We start from the raw sequence: 21,578 nt of genomic DNA on the forward strand, positions 1-21,578 counted from the left end.
TCTGAATCTTTTCACAATATTATGTACTGTAGATGTTGAAAGACCTAAATGAGCCACGACCCATCCTTGCTTGCAAAGACTGAGCCTTTGATGGACGCTACTTTTATACCCAGTCATGATACCTCACCTGCTACCAATTAGCCTGCTTAATGTGCAGTCTTACAAACCGGTGTTACTTGAATATTCTGTGCATTTTTCAATCTTATTTTAACTCTGTCCCAACTTTTGTTGAGTGTGTTGCAGCCATCAAATTCTAAATTTGTGTGTGTATATTTACAAAACACAATTAAGTTGGTCAGTAAAGCTATTGAAAATCTTTTCTTTGTACTTTTGTCAGTTAAATAAAGGTTCACGTGAATTAACATAACACAGATTTTTGTTTTTATTGCATTTTGGAAAATATCCCAACTTTTCTGGAAATGGGGTTTGTAGATGTCATCTGCTGCAGATGGTGGATTATTCCTTTTCATGCATAGATCCCTTATATTCATTTCTCCCAGCATCAAAACCAAACAGCAGTAACAAGATTAATAGGGGCATTCAACTGGATTGATTGACGACGAGAGATTGATCAAAATACTGAGCGAAGTCTGCAATTACAACTATTTTATCTTTTGCAAACATTCCTTTGAAATTTAATAACAATACCTTTGATGTTGAAATAGAATCAGACTAAATTTACTTGTCAGAGAAATAATCCCAAGTCAGATTCTTCTGCTTATGCCTTCCATTACAACTGATTGATGGTCACAGAAGATATGAATTAAAGAACAGTAATTGGATCTCCACAAAAGCTCCTAATGTACATAATAAGAACCCAACTGTCTGCATAGTTATCATCGGCAAGATGAGCTTTCCATGCTGTTCTTTCACAAAAGGTGCCAGCTTTACTGATCAATCTCCCACTGACATACTCGGTAGGACCATGGGCTACATCACATAATTGCCAATTTCAAACTGAGCTATCAGCATTGAGCTAACCAAATTGATAAAATTTGCACTCTCAAAAGATCCTGAACTTTTTTTTAAAAACTGCATATGCTTAAATTCTGAAACAATAACAGAACATGCCATAAACTCTCAACAGGACAGGGAGTATTCAAGGAAAGAGGAAGAATAAGCATTTCAGGTGCAGAAAATAAACTGCTGGAGGATCTCTCTGTGGAGCCAAAGGGATGATCAAAGTTCATCAGGATCCAATGTTTCAGGCTGAAGGCTGTTCATCAGAACTTCAGGACCCGAATTTGTTGACAAATTCCTGAATTAAATCTGTCATTTTGATCTGGACTCTCAAAATATCCAGCCTCAGGGCTGGGAGTAGGATTACTCAAATTATGATGGCATTTCAATCTTGCATCACTTGACAGTGTGGAAATTGAAACTTCTTTAAATTCAAGTGGAATTTGAAGGCTACAGACCAAGGAAAAAATGAAGGAGATGTTTTAATTATTTTCTTTTTAAGTTAAGTCGTTAATTATTTTAAAATTTTTACCTGTTTTAGTTAAGTTTCCCTTATGTTATCTGTCAAGCCCCATAAGAGTAGGCCAGTTAAATAACTTGACCAACAAACTAGAGAGCTAGTGTAACAATTGTCACACCCAAGTCCAATTCTCAGATTAGTTGCTGTGCAACTTAAGTTTAATGAATGAGCTGGAACTTAAAAGCCAGGACAAGCACATAAAGTGCACAGAAAAAGTATTCACTCCCCAAGTAAGATTACATATTTTATTGTTTTATCTGTATCATCCTCCCCATTTAGTTCACTGATACACCCTCTGGGGCAGAGAATCTGCTATTCTTACCTAGCCTGTCTTATCTGTCACAACCCAGAAATGTGGTTACTGCTTGAAACCCCTCTGAAATGGTCTCACAAGCTGCTGAGTTCAAGATTAGTCTGGCTCAGCAGCGAATCCCAGATCCCAAAACATGATTGAAAACAGTTGCTCTGGTGACAAGACTGCAGGAACGCACACAACGTGGGGATAAGTGAATTGTTGAACCTCATCTCACCACCACACAATCTGGGGCTTGGGTATACAGATAGATTTGCCCTCTAAAGATTCAAAATACATTTATTAACAAAGTATCTATGTGGTGTACAACCCTGAGATTCATCTTCCCACAGACAGCCACAAAACAGAGAAAACCATGAAGCAAACACGAGGAAATCTGCAGATGCTGGAAATTCAAACAACGCACACAAAATGCTGGTGGAACACAGCAGGCCAGGCAGCGTCTATAAGGAGAAGCACTGTCCACGTTTCGGACCGAGACCTTTCATCAGGACTAACTGAAAGGAAAGATAGTAAGAGATTTGAAAGTAGAAAGAACCATGGAACCCGTTCAAAGAAAAACATCAACCCGCCCACGTGCAAAACAAAATAAATCACGTAAATGGCAACAAAGAAAGAAGTGAAAACACAAAATATAAAATACAAAATTGAAAGAGTCCAGGTATATTCAGTTCAGTTCAGTGTATGATATCTGCAGGGCAGCCCAATTCAAAGTCTCTCAAAATAGCAGCAAAATAAGGAGGAATGACCAGGTACCAGAAACACTTCATAATGTGAACTATAGAGTCCAATCTCCAATCCACAAACTGTATCAATTAAACCTTGCACAGAACTCCAGTACCATCCTCTGACAGCATTGAGGGAGAGAGGCCATTCGAATGCAGGCAATTCCTTCAAGAGCAGCGAGTGAGAGGAAGAGAGACCATCACTACTTCCTCCAGCAGCAATGAGTGAGAGGTTGGTAGACATTGCTCACCTTCCGCACACATCTCGATGACCTCAATCTTCCTCAGCCTGCTTAGCATACCAATATGCAGAGTGAAAGACATGATCTTAGGATGCCGTTTCAGCATAATCTGGTCCCATAAGTGTCTCTAAACCATAAAGTTGAGGTGAACTAAATGATAGATAACACTGCCATGGACAGTCCCAAGCCCAGCTGTGAAAGGAGGAGAGTTGCACATGGGACTAGCCTTTCCACCCTGTAAAAACCCTGAGCTGCAGAAATGGCAACTGAAGCTCCATCCTTGGGAGAGGAAGGATACAGCAAAAAGATGGGCTACACCTGGGGACCACTTTAAAGACTGGCCAAGGACTCTGGCAAGCTGTGTTGGCTGCCTATGCCCCAGAAGGGGTGCTAAACTGAAGAAGAACTAAGTGTACACTCTGTAAGTGGTCAGAGATTTTAAGGTCAGAGAGATAATGCAAAGGAGGTGCCCACTTTAGCTGTGTTGCTGGGGTCTGGACAAAAGCTTTGCTCATTAGTCAACACCTGTAGCACCAGAGTTGCATGTTAAGTCTCAACAGACAGGCAGTTTAAAGCCACCAGACCATGGGTGTTCTTTGGAGAGGTACCAATGCTACAAGTAAACGGATAACAGGATCTCAGGCAGAAGCTCTGAATCATAACAGTCCCTTCAGGCCAACTTCTCTATGCTGAACAAGATGTCTATCAAAGCTTACTCCACCTGTCTGTATCTGGCCCATATCACTTTACACCTTCCTGGCTATGTACTAGCCCAAATAACTTCAAATGTTGTGATTATACCCTCCTCTACCATCTCCTCTGTCAGCTCCTTCCATATACACATCGCACTCAGTGAAAATCTTGCCTCTCAGATAGTCGTTAAATCTTTTCCCTCTCACCCTGTACTATTCCAGTTTTAGACTCTCATACACGAGGAAAAAGATTATTACAACCTATCCTATCTGTGCACCTCATAATTTGATAAACTGATATAAAGTCACCCCTCAACCTCCTTTGCTCCAGGGAGGACCAACCCTCCCAGCCTATGTAGTTCCTCCTGACAACTAAAGCCCTTCAGTCTAGTTCAGTCCTGGAGAAAGACCAGCAGTGAATCCCAAGTCCTGCAATAATAGTTCAAATTAAAATAGAATTGTTAATAAATAAACAATTGCTCATACACATTTAGAAAAAATGATTTATAATTGGTAAGTGGAATTCTGAATGACAGCTACCACAGCTAGGAAAAGGCAAAAGGGTGGTGAAATAAAAGACAGAAAATTCTGGAAACACTCAGCAAGTTAGGCAGCAACTATGGAAAGAGAAACAGAGTTAATGTTTCAAATCAATTACCATTTCACAAATGCTTCCAGACCTGCTGAGTGTTTCCAATATTTTCAGTTTCCATTTCAGGTATCCAGCGTCTTCAGCTTTTTTTTTGATTTCCTACAGCACAGAGGAAGCCAAGTCAATTAGCATGCTGAAGAGTTACCTCTAGTTTCCACGGTATCACAGAGCATCAGCTGCAAGATGAAACTCAGAAGAATAAAAATAATCACTTGCTTCATGAGAAATCACTTCCCCTGTTACAGAGTCATAGAGTTCTACAGCAGAGAAGCTGGCCCTTCAGCCCAACTCACCCGTATCAACATGTCTGTCTGAGCTAATCTCATTTGCCTATTACTTTTAATTTACTTATTCAGCTACAACATGGAATAGGCCCTTCCAGCCCTTTGAGCTGTGCCACCCAGCAATCCCCTGATTTAATCCTAGCCTAATCATGGGACAGTTTACAACCTACCAATCAGTACATCTTGGAGAGGCCATGGGGAGGACATACAAACTTCTTACAGGCAGTGGAAGAAATTGAACCCGGATCGCTTGCACTGAAAAGTGTGCTAACCACTGCCCTGCCATACCGCCCTTTATAACGTGTTTTAAATGTTATTGGCCCATAGCAGTCTGAACCCTATCTATACATATACCTGCCAACATGTCTTTTAAATTTTGTGATTATATCTGCCTCTGCAGCTTCTTCTAACCAATTATTGATATAGCCACCAATCTGTGCGGCTATTTTCTCCCCCTCAGTTACTGTGTTAGTATGTGCGTACATAATAAAGAACTGCACTTCCCAGTGTGCAATGGGGGCTGTTCGACCCAGAAGTGGAAGTGAGGTTGGTGAGCTGATAGCCCATGCTCAGGTCGAACTGAAGCCATGAACTGGTCACACGTGCTCACGAGGAGCTAGGTTTACCCAAGCTGTTGTTGCCTTCATTAGGGACAAACATAACAGGTACCTTCTTATTTTTTTCCTTTCTCACTTTAAATTTATGACCTCTGGCTTTAGTCACCATGACCTTGAAAATAAGACTGTGACTATCCACCTTTACTATGTCCCTCATGTATACACCGTACATGCCTCAATAATGCCACCCCTCAGCTTTCTATGTTCCTATGATCCAGGGCACACAAAGTCACACCCAGTCTCTCTTCATAACCCAAACTTTCCACCAACACTGTGATGGGCCGTTCCAATTCCTGGTGAGCCTCAAATGGTCTAAAGCATCTGACGATGACGGAAGTACCTGATGTGATCATTCCCACCCCCAACACTGACCCTCCCACCCCACAAGAGATTAGAGTGAGCAAACAGCATGGATCCAACACACAAAATGCTGGGGGATCTCAGTGAATCAGACAATATCTGTTGAGGGATATGGACACTCAACATTTCAGGTGGAGACCATCAGGACTGGAAAGAAAGAGAGGGAAATAGAATAAAGGACATGTGGGAAATAAGGATTCAGATCTGAAGCATATGCCAGGGTGTTATTTGCATCAGTGGCACAGAAATATAGATCCTGCAAAAAGCCCGGGTAATGAGAATAGGTTCGTGTGGAGGACTTGAAATGATGGTTGATGGGTTTTCAAAAGTTAGGAAAGATACAAGTGGACTGGGCATAAGAGTCAAGTAGAATAACGGAAAAGTGTTGAGCCAGCTTCTGAAGGTGAGCTGGTGCCCATCCAAGATGTAACGCTTTCAGTAATGGCAAAATTAAAAATTGAAGGTTATGATGTTTCTGATATAAAGCTATAAACTTCAGAGAGCTTCAGACTTCAGAGAATGATTGAAATCATGATCGCTCACAATAGATCAAAGTTAGACCACTGAAGATTACACCACAAAGAGCTGTTTGGATTTATGGCTGCCACTGTTTGATTTTCTTTATTTAATCTTTATTTCTTTCTCTCAGCTCACATTTTTTGTTAATTTCTGTTATCACTTGGCTTCTGTCTTTTGGGATTCCCAACTCTCTTCCCAACACGCATTGGCAATACGGTGCAAGAAGTTTTCTCATCTCTTCTTTGCAATAATTTCCTCTCCTGTGCATGCAGATTTTTCATCCATTCTGATGGATTTTGTTCCAAGCTTTCCCCACTTTGTTCCATAAGTCAAGTTTATTGTCATTTCGACCATAAGCTGCTGGTACAGTAAGTACACAGTAAAAATAAAACAACGTTCCTCCAGGACCATGGTGCTACATGAAACAACACAAAACTACACTAGACTACGTAACAAAATGCTGGTAGAACACAGCTGCCTGGCCTGCTGTGTCCTACCAGCATTTTGTGTGTGTTGTTGTTTGAATTTCCAGCATCTGCAGATTTCCTCGTGTTTGCTAGACTATGTAAAACAACATTAAAACTGCACGAGACTACAGACCTGCACAGGACCACATAAGACTACATAAGTTAAACATTATACTTTCCATGAGCTTCACTGTTATCACAACTGTTCTTTACGTAAAGTCATGGAAAATTACAGCACAGTGCAGGTTCTTCAGCCCATCGAAACTGTGCCAGACCACTTAAACTGTCTACTCCCATCAACCTGCAGCTGTTCTGAATCTTGCCAGTTTATTTGTTTTCCTATTTTAGTTTATCACATACTGATTGACTGTGGCAGTCTTTTTTAATTGTTGGTTTATTGTCTCGGCAACTGAGCTCTACTGCCTTGCAGTCATCTTTGCCATTCTGCTATCTCCTTTCTGTCCTGCATCCTTTCATCATTCTGATCTTTCTTTTTTTCTATCTCAATCTTTCTAGAGCCATAAAGAAATACAGCACAGAATCAGGACTATTAGTCCACATTCACCACCAAGCACCCATTTACACGCACCCTCTCCCAAATCCCTTTTTATTCCATTCACATGCAACTTACTCACGGCAAGCAGTTTACTGTGGCCAATGAACCTGTACAAAATGAAACTAGAGCACCAGTAAGAAACCTTTCTAGCACTGGCTGGATGTGGAAACTCCACTCAAATAGTGCCAGAAGTAGGGTTTGCGGCCGAATCACTGGAGCAGTGAGGGAGCAGCACTGTTGTACAACTGTGCCTTTTTCCTGACTTAACTCTTTTAAGTTCTTATCTGTCTCAAAGGAAAGATAGAAGAGAGGAAATAATAGTCTTGCTGATTGAGATACAATTAAAAACAAAGCATCTGTTGAGCATTTTCGAAAGACTTGCCATTTTTAATTAGGTAAGTGTGACCACCAAAATACACTTTGGCACACACTCCAGACAATCTCAAAGAAAAAAAATATTGTTTTAGGGAGTACACTTATCAACCAGCCTCCCTCTTAAACTAGCTTAATTACATAAATCACAAAAATAGAATCATTTTCTTGCTGCTGACTTTAAGGCAGCAGGTTGCTTAGCAACAGATCACCATGGGCTTGTGTGATTTTTTGTGAAGATTTTCAATTTCATATTGAAGCTTGACTCTTTGCACCAGAAAGCATGGGGTCTGACACATCAGTTAGCCAACTGTGCAGGAGGTGGGTCTATGTGGTCTCCTGCTCACCGTGCAAAGATCAAGACAGTGTAATGTTTTTTTTTATCCTAACCCATCTTCTTTTGATTCTGCGTGTGCTCGAGATATGATTACTGTCTCGGATAGTTCACAAAAATGATCATATATTTTGTTCTGTCGTCTTCCTTTGCTTCTTGCACTAGTCCTACCCGAGTTCAGCTGTTTTACTAATCATTTGTTTAATTTTTGAGGGAGTAAATCAGGTGATGAAAATAACTGGTCAAGGATGGGACAAGGTGAGAGAGAATGAATGAGATGGGAAAATGGATATAAAACAAAGTTAACAGTGATTAACGAAAATCAATGGAAAAATGAGTGGAGAGACAGTATAATTTTGAGAGCACATTTGGAAGTAAAATATAATGCTAGGGATGGTGAACTGTTTGGAGAGGGACAGAATAACAACATAATCCAGCAGTGTTGCAAGACGAAAGGATGAGCCGTTGATTTGTCTCGACCATTCATCCTAACCCGCCTCTATCTTCTAACCTGTGCTAGATGCAGTGAGCCAAACAAGCTAAATAGGCTTAACCCTGTGTTGATTTGGCTCATGTACTCCCTCAAAAAGGAATTGGTTGGATTTGTACACCATCTTTTGACTGCAAAGGGTCATTTGTGATGATTTTTGTGAGTTATCAAAGACAGTAATCACATTTCCAACGTTTGACAATGAATGATTGGTAAATGCATTGGATGTACCAACGTATGTTTGTCATCACATTCCAGACTGATAGTGGGATAATTATTTGAGTGAAAACAGTCTTTTATGTGAATGATTCGGCTAATTGTGCCTGTGAAAGTGTAAGGATCCAAGACTCGAAAGGGAAGAGTAAATATTGTTTTGTATTGAGAGCTGGATATGGGAGACTGTCCATTAATGTAATTTCTGGGTATGCAATAACCTGATAATCTCTGTCAAAAAAAAACAAATGTCAATATTTTCCTTCTTTTCAAAAAGAAAAATGAGAATGTACAAATGGGAAAATATAGCAATGCTGAACATAGATAGAATTCGTCAAGCTTTATAAAAAAATTTCAGTCTCAAAATTCTCTGTGGGAATGTACCATCCACAATGCCTTCAACATTCAGCGTTCCTTTTCAAACAGAGATGTGCTTATCTTTTTTCTCTTCCTTACAAATGCACGGTGCCATACATCCTACAGCAGATCACAAAACCAGAGAGCAGTATTTGTTCTTGTAGACTGGTAACATTTTTGAAACTGCAGATCAATGTTTGTTGGTTTCAAAAGTTATCTCTTTGGAATTTCTAACTCCCTGTTCACACTCCTTCCTGCTGTAGTATTCAGGCTTTGTAAACCTACTTTTGCTATCAACTGATCAATGCTGTCCAGGCATTTTGTTCTGAGGAATGGCAACATCAGCATTCATTAAAAAGGGATATAGCAACAACAAACATTGCTCCATATTGCTATATTACTGAGCTTTGATTGTGTTAAGTATAGAAAATCATCCTGGCTACCCAGAGAAGAGAAAATCTGTAGATGGTGGAAATCCAAGCAACACAAACAAAATGCTGGAGCAACTCAGCAGGTCAGGCAGCATCTATGGAAAAGAGTACTGTCGACATTTTGGGCTGAGATCCTGTTGCCTGGCCTGCTGAGTTCCTCCAGAACTTTGTGCGTGTTGCTTGGCTACACATAATCCTACTTTCGGTGTACAGCCTTGATACAAAGAATGAAATCCAATTGACAGCACCAATATCCATTAAAATATGGCATATGAAATGACTATTGTGCTTCTGGATTTCAACTTGTAATGTAAATAGTGGACGTTATTGAATTACGTTTTCACAGAGCAGAACAATTCTTCACTACAGAATCAGTGAACTGGGGTGCAGTCAATAAGCAAAACTTGAAGCCCTTACTGTTGTGTATTTAATATTTCAATAATATTTGAAAAATATCACATATATTCTGTTTGATTAGACATTCTTGTTTGTTTAAACAACTCATTATGGGTTTTATCTATAAATATGTGAATTCCATATGTTATCACACTACCACTCAGTACATGGTGTCCCTCGCTTAAAGTACACTCAAAGTTAGACCCGCATTTCAGCCTCCTGTGTCTTCCTTTCAATTAGTTTAATGTTTTGAAGTTAGAAAATGTAATACTTACCCTAAACCTAAATATACTTGAGGGCCTAAAGCTATTTACTTAATCAACCAAATATCATCAACTAGCTATCAAATTGCAATACAAAATATAACAAGCTTCTTTTCTGTTGTGGTCTGCCCAAACCATTAGAAGAATGATCACAGCCACCATGGTACTGCCGTGCTTTTAATCCCATCATTCACTGATACAAGATCAATAACCAAAAGTACATTTGTGAACCCTCTCCACAGATGCTGATTGACCTGATGAGTGTTTTCAATATTATCCATGATTTGCTTCGTGCTGCGTGGCCAAGTGGATAAGGCGTCGGTGTAGTGATCTGAAGGTCGCTAGTTCGAGCCTTAGTGTCATGTCCTTGAGCAAGGCACTTAACAACACATTGCTCTGTGACTACACCGGTGCCAAGTTGTATGGGTCCTAATGCCCTTCCCTTGGACAACATCGGTGGTGTGCAGAGGGGAGACCTGCAGCCTGGGTAAGTGCAGTCTTCCATACAACCTTGCCCAGGCCTCAGTCATCATTGAAAATCGATGGACAGCCGAAGAGAGATGTTTTGCTTCACAAATACATAAGACACCTGTTAACCTGATTGATTAAATACATCATTTTGTAATTTGTCAGATTGAGAATTGCTCACTAAACTCTAGACTTTGATTGTTCTGAGTCCACATTGGGGAGGTCAGTGTCTGGGGCTAACATAATCATATTGGTAGCTGCATGTCACTTGAAATCAAAATTTTGGTGGTAAATATGGTTTATTTTGATTCCTTTCCCCTGTGAAGTTTTTCATCACATACAGTCTTAGAGAATATTGAAAAATATAATGTCAATTTCATAATCCATCTGTACCTTTCTTTTTTGTCAATTTTTCTAGTTATATTATTTCCTTATAAGCTTGGCTTTAAACCCTTCAGTGAAGAGTAACTTCACAGTGAGTATAGTTCAACCCATCCACAAAGTCTCAATTCAACTAGTCCTGATGCAGGGTTTTGATCTAAAATGTCGGCAACTCCTTTCCTCTCACAGATGATGCTCAACCAACTGCGTTCCTCCAACAGACTGGCCTCTCAACTTGACAGTTCTTTTGAAAAATGGTTCTTTCAACAACACAAGTTTATCCTTTTGTAGGTGCTTAAGGACTCAAGTGAGATTCAAAATGAAGTGCTTTGTTATTTGGAATATATTGAGATTGAAGTTATGCCATGAATATCAGTTGTTTGGAATTGTGTGTGCCATACTCTGCCAGAGCCTCGGCAACTGTTTATTTTTTCAAGTGTTTGGCTTGGAGGAAAGATTCTGTGAGTGGTCCCCCACGTCCTTCTCACAGCACAGTTTTTTTTTACGAGGCCGAGTTGCAAGCTCAACACTCAACCCGGAATGGATGGAAAGCATGACTGGGAGTGGCCCAACTGGATTCAAACTCGGGAACCTTCGCTCCGGACTCCGGCACTAATGTCACTGCACCACCAGCCAGTGTTTGGCATTACTACAATGATATTGACTCAATGTTTCTTTGCCTAGTCAGGTAACAGCATACATGGATAAAGTCACAAATGAAAGCCTTGCTTGCAATGGAAACATTATATTATTCACAAATTAAAGATTAGCAATTTGATTTTTTTTGGGGGGAGGTTGGAGTTTGGGGTTTGATGTTCTTGTTGCATGAGTTGTTATTTTTGAGCATGGGAGAGGGGTTGATGTTTTTCTTTGAACGGCCTCCATGGTCTTCTTTGTTTCTTGGCTGTCTGGAGAAGATGAATTTCAAAGTTGTATACTGCATACATACTTTGATAATAAATGTACCTTTACCCTTCAATTAGAGAAGAGAGTACGGTGTAAACGATTGATTAACTTCCACTTCCAACTTGTTTGTTTTGTCCAGAAACATTTTTTAAAAATAAATCTAACATCAACATTACAAAATCTAATTAGAGGTTTTTAGTTATTGAACTACATTGTCTTTTTTTTAGATTTGATCAGGAGGAACCTTTCAAAAAAGCAGATGTATGGAAATAATAATTTACAGAATTGCTATCCTTTTTATTTCATTTTTCCTATTCTTAGAAAATTAATTGTGTTGGTTTCAGCGACAGATATGGTTCGTATCAAAGCAAAAATGGCCACATGTAGTTTCTTGTTTGATAAATATTCAGTGATGTTAACCAAGTGAAAATGATAGAAGCAGGACACTTTCAACTCCGAATGCCATTAATCTCTCCTCCTCAGTGTTGTTTTAGTCTATTCAGCTACCCGAGTTGAAAGAGAGAGGGGCGAGGGTATGTAGGGGAGGTGAGTGAAGGAGTGGGGGGAGGGAAGGTGATAGGGTGAGAGGAAGAGGGAGAACAAAATACCTCAGAACTACACACACCAATATCAAAAGAATTATCAAAAGGAATGAATGCATTTGTAAAGCATAATCAGCAAACAGCAATTAATTTATATTTTGTCTGCAACTGTGCAAACCTTATTTACCATTAGGAAGCAAAGGTTTCCTCAATGGAAGGGCAGCACAGAGGCAGAGAGAGTAGACGTCGCCTCATAGCTCCAGTGGCCTGGGTTCAGTCCTGACCTTAGATGCTGTTTATGCATCCTCACCGTGACCTTGGTTCTCTCCCACATTCTGAAAAACATGCAGCTGGCCAAGTTGCTTGGCCGTCAAGGTCAAGATTGAACTCGTAAATGTGCTTATCATGTATACTTTGAACATATAGAGTCAACAACTCACCCATCCAAGGGTACACTGGGGGAAACACGCAAGTGTCATCATGCATTCTAACACCAGCCTAGCATGTGCACAGTGGAGATCAACACAGAACACAACAAACAATAAAACAACAGCAGCAAAGCAAGCCCTGTTCCTCCCTCCCACCTCCACACCTACACAATCCTCTAACACCAAGACTGTCCATGTTCTTCGGCCTCCAGTGCTTCTGGATTTGGACATGGATACACAGGCATTAGGCCTTAGACAACCTCAGTAGGCTCACAGAGGCTCACAGACCTGGAGCTCTGGCAGACTGAGCTCAACTTCTAGACCTCTGATTCAACCCTCGGGCCTCAATCTTCAGCAGGATCCGTAATCTCTGAACACCAGTCTCAGCGATCTGCAAACAAAGGGAGCCAGGGACCTCATTCTTTTCCCCGCATGGAGCTGAAACCCTGGAACCCGACAACACGCAGACAGACCCTAAGTGAGCCACCAGCCTTCGTCAACACTGATCTGTTAGCTGGGCATCCTAGCCCAGTCTGCAGGTATACCACGTATGCGTTGCCATCCTTCAAACATGGAGTAGAGACTTAAGACCTCTAATTCCTGTCCTCTGATCCTTTAATTACCCCTCAGTGGAGGGCGTAGCTTGGCACCAGCTTGAACACTCGTGTCAAGGCAAGTCAAAAATGGCCCTTCTTTCCAGCTACACATAGGGTTAAGGTAGGATTAGGGTAAAATCAGGTGCTTGATGGTCAGCCTGGAGCTTTCGCCTCAGGGGCCTAGTTCTGTGCTATCTATCTCTTAAGTCTATGAGATGTGGCAGCAGTTTTACCCTTCCAACTCCTACGTTCTTGATTTTGCAAAAGGTTCCAAGATTAAAAAGGATAAGGTGAACGGAAAGAAATATTCCTTCTTCCATGAGATGGAAAGACTATCTGTTTATAGTCTCTCTAAATGACTATTGAAACTCACTAATACCACTAATGCAACACATAATGATGCACTTCAAGGACAAAAAAAAAGGAGTCTTCATTTTATTTCCTTATTATGCAGGTTATTTGCCACAGACTAAGTGACCAGGTACAACTCCAGTGGACATCACAGAATTTGGTCAGGGGTCAAAATGCATTTTGACCATGCATTTCTGTTTGGTCTGTGGCAAAACTAGAGATTGGTTTGTCTCACTGCTCTAACATTGCCTGCCCAATTCAGAAACAGTTAAACAAGTGACCAATGATAATATGGCCAGGTGACTTAACTAAGGAGGAGTAGCCAGACCTCATACATGTGCTTGCATGGACCCTCATTGACATGGAAGTTTGTGAAGCAACACGTGTAGCTGGTGATTAGAAAATCAATCTAAGGCAGGATTGGCTGTCACAACCCCTCCCCAGCAGCTCGATTATTGCAGTAAATGTGTTATTGCAGATCAAGATCCAGGATCTGCTATGGGAGGCTGTGGAAGTCAAATCCAGTGGCAAGTTCTTATGGTGGTGCATGTTGTTGAACCTGATGGGGCAGAGCATGCTACTGAGTGTCAAGATGGCATGAAGCAGTCAATGAAGTGCAAGAAATGATAGATCTAACACTGGCAGCAAGCAGTAAAAATGAAACAACGTGCAGGAGCCTGAAGGCCCACATCTCAAAGTTAACTAAAGCTTCCCCCTATAGCTATCGGGCTCTTGAACCAACCTGAAAAGCCATACTTCTACCTCAGACTATCTTTCCATAAATTTGTGCTAATTATATTGTTTATGTTGTGTATAATTTATGTTAATTTAAGTTCAAGTAATTTACTGTAAGTTGTCATGGCTGTAACGCATTGTAAAGCTGTTTTTTGATGGTATTTATACAATGGGTATTTATGTCCACAACAAAAACCTGATTTGTTAAAGTGAAAGACACAAGTGGTTAACAGAGAAATGAACATGGCATTTAAAGTTCAAGGACAGACAGACAGACATACTTTATTGATCCCGAGGGAAATTGGGTTTCGTTACAGCTGCGCCAAACAAGAATAGTGTAGAAATATAGCAATATAAAACCATGAATAATTAAATAATAATAAGTTAATCATGCCAAGTGGAAATAAGTCCAGGACCAGCCTATTGGCTCAGGGTGTCTGATACTCCGAGGAAGGAGTTGTAAAGTTTGATGGCCACAGGCAGGAATGACTTCCTATGACGCTCAGTGTTACATCTCAGTGGAATGAGTCTCTGGCTGAATGTACTCCTGTGCCTAACCAGTACATTATGGAGTGGATGGGAGGCATTGTCCAAGATGGCATGCAACTTGGACAGCATCCTCTTTTCAGACACCACCGTCAGAGAGTCCAGTTCCATCCCCACAACATCACTGGACTTACGAATGAGTTTGTTGATTCTGTTGGAGTCTGCTACCCTCAGTCTGCTGCCCCAGCACATAACAGCAAACATGATAGCACTGGCCACCACAGACTCGTAGAACATCCTCAGCATTGTCCCGCAGATGTTGAAGGACCTCAGTCTCCTCAGGAAATAGAGACAGCTCTGACCCTTCTTGAAAACAGCTTTGACCAGTCCAGTTTATTGTCAATTCATATCCCCAGGTATTTGTAATCTTCCACCAGGGTCATTGGTGCCTTAGCCCTCCTCAGGTCCACCACCAGCTCCTTAGTCTTTCTCAGATTAAGCTGCAGATGATTCTGCTCACATCATGTGACAAAGTTTCCCACTGTAGCCCTGTACTCTGCCTCATCTCCCTTGCTGATGCATCCAACTATGGCAGAGTCATCAGAAAACTTCTGAAGATGGCAAGACTCTGTGCAATAGTTGAAGCCTGAGGTGTAGATGGTGAAGAGAAAGGGAGATAGTACAGTCCCCTGTGGAGTCCCAGTGCTGTTGACCACTCTGTCTGACACACAGTGTTGCAAGCGCACGTACTGTGGTCTGCCAGTCAGGTAATCAATAATCCATGACACCAGGGAAGCATCCACCTGTATCACTGTCAGCTTCTCACCCAGCAGAACAGGGCAGATAGTGTTGAACGCACTGGAGAAGTGAAAACACATTGGGAGGAAGTCAATTTTAGATATAAAATATCATATCAAACCATTGGATTGATTCATCTGTTTCTGAATTTAGATAGGAATGAGTCCTTTATAAGCCAACAGGTATTGGAGAAACCTGTTGATAAAACCGAGGCAATGATCAACCGAATCAGTAAACAGCAAGGGCACACCACGTGTCTGAAGGCATCGACCATCCCCAACTCCTCCTCAGCAGTGACGGAAGGTTGTGGGTGAAAGCGCTGCACCCAGAACACAAAGGGAGCTTAGAATATATCAGAAAAAGATGTCAGGCATGAACAAGTCTCATGTTAATTAAATACCTCCTTACATATTAAATACAGTCTATTGCTCTAGTGCTAACAAATTAAATAAATCTTCCCTGCTTAACCATAGATTAGACTGAAATTGACAAAAGCTCAATAGGTTGATACGTTACTAACAAAGGAATTTCAGAGTAAGAAATAATTGGTTTAACTCGGGAAATTCTGACGAAGTCTCCATATCCCCTGAAATGTGAACTCCCTGGTCCTCTTTCCACAGATTCTGTCTGACTTGCTAGGTGACTTCTGGCACTTTCTGTTTTTAAATTAGAAAATTTGCATTCTTTCCAATTGGGAGTTGTGTCAATCCCTGTGTGCATAACAATAAAGTGGCAAGAAGCTTCCTACAAGGTGTTCATTTGGTGGCAGAGTTAACGTCAGTATAAGTGTTTTCTGCTTCAACCATTTTGAACTATTTTGCTGCAGTTCAAGAACTTTAATCAAGTAGTCTATGTAGGAAGTGCCCTAGAAGAATTTAAGCCATATGCTGCTTTTGAAGATAATGTTTGGTTTTATTAGGGTTGAGATTATCATAGGAGCAAGGGATGCTAATAATGAAGCTCATTACTGAGCCTATAATATGACACGTTGTCTCACTAAACAAATGTGAATGAGAAAATACGTCCAATAACAAGTTCAAGAGATGTTTATTTACCCAGCGAGTGTTTTGGGTGTGGAAGGAATTACCAAAGAATACAGTGGAAGCAAATGACAAACACGTTTTCAGGAAGGAACGATGAGCAGAAAAGGGCATAAGAATATGAACTTATCTCAAGAGGGTAAAATGAGATAGCGCAAGAGGAGTTTCTGTGAACTTAAACCCACTAAGTTGTGTGGAATTTTTCTGTGCTATAAGTTCCGCTATTCTGTAGAAGTGGCTTGTTGGCCGCATAGTGGCACAATGGTCAGTGTTCTTGCCTCCTGGCTCCAGGTGCTGGGCTTGATCCTGACTTTGAGTGCCGTGGAGTTTGTATGTGCTTTATGTCACTTACTGGATGTCATCTCTGATATTCCTGTTTCCACTCAAATCCTAAAGAAAGGTCGTCTGACTCTGTAAATGACTGGGTAGCAGTTATTCAACAACAAACCAAAACCGCTGACAGACTGAGTACGTGAATTGGCGTTGTATGATGCGAATTCAAATAATTAAGTTTCAAGTCAAAAAAAGTACGATTGATCTTTTATCATGAGACCAACAAAGATGAACAATCTTATATAGCGATAAAAAATTAACAAAACTCCCTTAGAGATATTAAAAAAATAAGTGTAATTAGTATGCAAATTAGAGGTATTAAGCAGTTAATAGAAGTATTAACCCCAGCTCTCTCCCTTTCAACTAAGGCTACGTCCACACTAGACCGGATAATTTTGAAAACGCTGGTTTCGTGTAAAAATTATAGGTGTCCACACTAGGCATTTTTAAAAATATCTCTGCCCACATTGAAATGGATATTTCAACGAATCTCCTCCTACTGTGCATGCGCAGGACACAGCAACGGAAAACAAACAACATTTTTGGTGTTGAATCTCACTGTGAAAGACAGTGAGTGTTTGTTCAGTTACGGACTAGAAAAACTTAAATGATGGGCAGCTGTTGGCTGTCAAGCAGGGGGACGTAAAAGTGAAAAAAAACAACAAATACCGGAACGTATGGAGGCAACTGACAGGGAGTTCACGGACAGTATGACCCAGCTGATGACGAACATTGAAAAACTAACTAACTCTGTTGCATTAATAAAGCACCTTGTTAAGTGTATAAAACATGTCTGTATCAGTGTTATCTTGTATTTCAATACAAGGTTATATTAGGCTATTACAGAAGGACAGACAGACAGATAGACATACTTTATTGATCCCGAGGGAAATTTGGTTTCATTACAGCCACATCAACCAAGAATAGTGAAGAAATATAGCAATATAGAACCATAAATAATTAAACAATAAGTTAATCATGCCAAGTGAAAATAAGTCTAGGACCAGCCTATTGGCTCAGGGTGTCTGACACTCCGAGGGAGGAGCTGTAAAGTTTGATGGCCACAGGCAGGAATGACTTCCTATGACGCTCAGTGTTACATCTCGGTGGAATGAGTCTCTGGCTGAATGAGTCTCTGTGCCTAACCAGTACATTATGGAGTGCATGGGAGTCATTGTCCAAGATGGCATGCAACTTGGACAGCATCCTCTTTTCAGACACCACCGTCAGAGAGTCCAGTTGAGTTTGTTGATTCTGTTGGTGTCTGCCACCCTCAGCCTGCTGCCCCAGCACATAACAGCAAACATGATAGTACTGGCCACCACAGCCTCGTAGAACATCCTCAGCATCATCCGGCAGATGTTAAAGAACCTCAGTCTCCTCAGGAAATAGAGACGGCTCTGACCCTTCTTGTAGACAGCCTCAGTGTTCTTTGACCAGTCCAGTTTATTGTCAATTCATATCCCCAGGTACTTGTAATCCTCCACCATGTCCACACTGACCCCTTGGATGGAAACAGGGGTCACCGGTGCCTTAGCCCTCCTCAGGTCCACCACCAGCTCCTTAGTCTTTTTCACATTAAGCTGCAGATGATTCTGCTCACATCATGTGACAAAGTTTCCCACCGTAGCCCTGTACTCTGCCTCATCTCCCTTGCTGATGCATCCGACTATGGCAGAGTCATCAGAAAACTTCTGAAAATGGCAAGACTCTGTGCAGTAGTTGAAGTCTGAGGTGTAGATAGTGAAGAGAAAGGGAGACAGGACAGTCCCCTGTGGAGCCCCAGTGCTGCTGACTACTCTGTCTGACACACAGTGTTGCAAGCGCACGTACTGTGGTCTGCCAGTCAGGTAATCAATAATCCATGACACCAGGGAAGCATCCAGCTGCATCACTGTCAGCTTCTCACCCAGCAGAGCAGGGCGGATAGTGTTGAACGCACTGGAGAAGTCAAAATACATGACCCTCACAGTGCTTGCCGGCTTGTCCAGATGGGCGTAGACACAGTTCAGCAGATAGACAATGGCATCCTCATCTCCTACTTTGAGCTGATAGATGAACATGAGGGGGTCTAAGTGTGGCCTAACCTTAGGCCAGAGCTGCTCTAGAACAAGTCTCTCCAGGGTCTTCATGATGTGGGAAGTCGATACCACCGGTCTGTCGTCATTGGAGCCACTGGGGCTTGGCGTCTTTGGTACAGGAATGAGGCAGGATGTCTTCCACAGCACAGGAACCCTCTGGAGACTCAGGCTCAGGTTGAAGACATCTATTGTCAGAGAAGTACTTGTATAAAAAGGTAAACCACCTTCATACAAGCAAGGAAAGAAAATAGGGCAAAGTGAGTATACTTATTTATTCAGTAAGTTATGGGTCAAAGTATTTCTAACTCTTCTGGTTTCAGTCTCATTGCCATCTATTCTGAAATTGTTAGTTTGCGTTCAAGAAAACAATGAAATGGCACGCTGCCATCTGACAGCGTTTTCAGAAGTCTCTGATTACCCCGTCCACACTGATCTGCCCAAGCAATGTTTTCAAGATTACACATCCTGGACAACGTTTCTGAAAAGCTCCGGTTTCGGGGGACAAATACACCATTTTAGTGTGGACGGAGAGTGAAAACAAAGAGAACAAGCTTTGGTTATGGATTTATCTGGCGTAGTATGGATGTAGCCTAAGACAAAGTGTGGATGTGTAACAATACTCATTTGCTTCTACCACACCCCAACCCACGTGACAAAGTACCCATAATAAATGTGCAACACAAAATACAATACAATCAAAAAGTAGATAAGATGGCTCCTACAGACAGCTTCATTTGGGGAAGCAGAAGAAAGTATCAAAGGAGAATTGATGGCCAACTGAAAAACAATAAAGGAGAAACAGGGGGTTAGACTGATGAGATTCCCATACAAGAAGTCAACAAGTAAAATTAATTCTCCCATGGTAGCATAGTGGTATCACAATGCATTACAACACTAGATGTAAGATCGGCGTTCAATTCCCACCACTGTCTGTAAGGAGTTTGTACGTTTTCCTCATGGCCGCATGGTTTCAGTTTCCTCCCACGTCTCAAAGTAGTACAAGTTAAGGTTAGTAAATTTTGGGTATGTTATGTTTGTGCTGGAAGCACTGGGACACTTGTGGATTAATCCCCAGTACACCTGGGACTGTGTTGGCCATTGATGGAAAGAATTCCTTTCACAGCATGTTTACATGTTCATATAACAAATAAAGCTAATCTTTCTAATTTAAAGAGGACACAAACACCAGTTGCTTTACATGGTGGTTTGGATAGGGCCTTCAGTACAAAATGGATATTTCACTTTCAGACTGATGTCAAACACAGGTAGCCCACAAACATATCTCATTGTAACCAATAAACACTGCAGTATCAAAGCACTTGTACAGAATAATGTTAATTCCAATAATTAATTCTCGGGTACAAGATTCTCACTGTAATCATTAGCTCTTTTCAAGGAATCATTACAGCTTTGTTTATTTGGCACTCAACTGAAATCAACAGTTGATTAGCGGCCAGAGAAGAGGCCAGGTGTTTCTGACTTTCTGAATCCAGTTCCAACAAACACAATATCATTGAAATTGGTGAAGGCATCTATTTCAGCACAATGATACTGATAATCTCCAGCAATTTCCTGTTGCTGTTCACATAAATGAGTTAATGTGAACCAAATTTGGTAAACTAGTTTGCAAATTTCTTGAAAATTGTCTTTTCATTATGTAATAACATTCAAGTGCACAGCTTCTTGTCACATCTCCAAGAATATATTAAGTGCAGATTTAAAAGTTAAGCAGCAATAATAATGACTAATTCAATTTCTGATTGAACAGCACAAGATTTTTCAAAAGGCTTTTCAGAGAGTCAGGAAGCAATTCTTGAGACAAAGGGTGATCAGCAGCTGGAACCAAGAGCCAGGAAGATTGGTTAAAGCCAAAGCCCTGAGCCCAGTTAATAAAGACTGGATGCTGTCTTTGAAAGATGGCAAGGTTTGTACTCAAGGGAAAAAGATCAGTGGGCTGAATACATTCCTTGTGTCACCAGGAATGAGTGTAAACTTTCAATAGAAATCACCTTTTAATTAACAAGACTATAATTGTCAAAAGAACATATTGAGTCAGAGCAGCAGTATACAAGTCCTTCCCTTTTCAAAGCTAAGATGATTATAACTTTAACTCTGCATTCCCATCTACCTATTTTAACCTTCTGACTTCTTGATTATAATACTCAGCTAATTCTGCATTAAAAACTTTTTTAAAAACCTGCTTTCACCTCCCTTTGTGGAAGAGAGTTCCAAAGATGCACAACCCGCAAAGAAAGAAAATCACTATGTTTCTTTTTTAAATGGGTCCTTTTATTTTAAAACCAAAACCACTAGTTTCCTGATACTCCCACAACAGGAAGTATCATCTCCATATCCATTCTGTCCTCAGGATCTTACATCATTTAATCAAGTCCCCTCTCATTCTTCTAAACTTCAGTGGATACAAACTTGACCAGCATGATTTTTCCTAAAATTGGCAACCTGGCCATTCCAGATGTTAATCCAGTGAACATTCTCTGAACTGCAACAAATTCCTTCATTAATTAAGGAGTGTAATATTGTAAATGCCATTTCAGATTTAGTTTCAGAATTGCCCGATTTAACTGAAGCATAATCACCGTTCATTTGCATTCAATTCCCTTTGCAATAAATAATGCGATGTTTGCTTTTCTAATTATTTGCAATTGCTTA

At 40.8% G+C, this 21,578-nt stretch overlaps 1 protein-coding gene and 1 long non-coding RNA gene across 4 annotated transcripts in view; one reads left to right on the forward strand and one right to left on the reverse strand.

The window, feature by feature from the left end:
* Window positions 1-21,578, reverse strand: part of LOC132407564 (astrotactin-2-like) — a 1,730,264-nt gene that overhangs the window by 1,354,475 nt on the left and 354,211 nt on the right. The window lies entirely within an intron of this gene.
* LOC132377510 (uncharacterized) lies at window positions 10,027-11,393 on the forward strand. The gene is made up of 3 exons (XR_009506663.1): window positions 10,027-10,250; window positions 10,650-10,706; window positions 10,802-11,393. It is a non-coding gene; the product is annotated as an uncharacterized LOC132377510 (long non-coding RNA).

Source organism: Hypanus sabinus, chromosome 18 (genome assembly GCF_030144855.1).
Source record: "Hypanus sabinus isolate sHypSab1 chromosome 18, sHypSab1.hap1, whole genome shotgun sequence".
In the NCBI taxonomy this organism is placed as follows: Eukaryota; Metazoa; Chordata; class Chondrichthyes; order Myliobatiformes; family Dasyatidae; genus Hypanus; species Hypanus sabinus.